Genomic DNA, 1,361 nt, shown 5'->3' with positions numbered 1-1,361 from the left:
CAAGGAGATTTTAATCCCAAATCATATTCTGTTGTTAAAGAAGCAGCCAATCCTTCCTTCTGGCTTATTTGACAGTGATGATATATAATCACGTCAAAGATGGAGACAGACACAATGCATGTATGACTTGTTTTTGTCAAGTTGAACAAAGGAATATCTTCCACTGCTACAAGAGCAACAGAGATGACAAACTCAAAGGAGGAATTTTGTCCCTGGAGATCTTGTACTCATTGTTGACAGTTCAGCCCCCAGAAACACTTGGTTGATTCTTAAGAATCCAAAAGACCTTCCCGGAATCCAGAGGAATTGTGCAACGAGTTCAAGTTCAAACCAAGTCTAATTTGTTGGATAGACCTATAAGTAAACTCTATTTGTTACAGGAAGCAGAATGAGTCACGACAAGTCTGCTACTTGACTCAAAGGCAAAAACCTTGATAGATTTTTTAAAGTTAATAACTATACGGCTCTTTTTGAGTCTTTCTCTCTTGCTCTTGGTGAAGACGGACACTTTTTTCCTCTGTTCCCTCCCTGCCCTTGTCTGCCCTGCTTGCTCTGTTTCTGTCCTGTCTTTTTCTATATTTTTGGAGCCTTTCTTTGCACATCCTCCAAATCTACAAATTATGGATCTGGTCAACCGGTCTCTCAATGCAATTGATAAAATTTTCTTGACGAGAAGACTGGGCTCAGGAGAGCCCTCTTGTCCTGCAGAGACAGTGGGATACGCCCTGGATTTATTCATGATAACTGGATTTTTGCTGTTTCTAGCTTCCGAATACCTGGATTATCGACAAATTTGTGACGGACGTGGCCAAACAAGCAAACACAGACTGTTGGTGTGGACAGAGATGCACGTTGGATGCAAGTCTTGCCGAGACTTGCAACCCAGCTGGGGACTCTAAAACTCACTAATGAGTTGGAATCAAGCTTGGAGAAGTTGCTAGTTTTGGTTCAGTGGAACGACCAAACTAATTTGGATAATTGGGATCTGAGATGTATAGGAGAGACTTTATGGAAGATTGAAATTTATAATCTTCCCGACCTAAGACATTCTGTATTGGCTTTCCCCGTGTGGCCTTGGAAGGGCTCCATATTTCCAATCTCCTTGAAGATATGTAAACATAATGCTCCTTCCCACTTCACCCCCTCCTGTTATCTATGCAGCTGTGGAGCTGAGCGCTTCCAAAGACATTACTTGATAACGACACCTTTATCGAAATTTCTTCTTCTCTCTCTTCCATAAAGATCAAACTTGTAAGGTATATGAGTTGACCCATGGACAGATTCTTTCACCAGAAGGGTGGACCTCTGCAACTCCTCCAAAGGGACTATGGGTCTCTTTGCTGGGGCTATCTGGGTGAAGG

The sequence above is a fragment of the Poecilia latipinna genome, unplaced genomic scaffold, assembly GCF_001443285.1.
Source record: "Poecilia latipinna isolate Pla-1442-1.1 unplaced genomic scaffold, P_latipinna-1.0 Scaffold3789, whole genome shotgun sequence".
Lineage (NCBI taxonomy): Eukaryota > Metazoa > Chordata > Actinopteri > Cyprinodontiformes > Poeciliidae > Poecilia > Poecilia latipinna.
The sequence above is the reverse complement of the archived record's forward strand: the minus strand, read 5'-3'. Positions refer to the sequence as shown.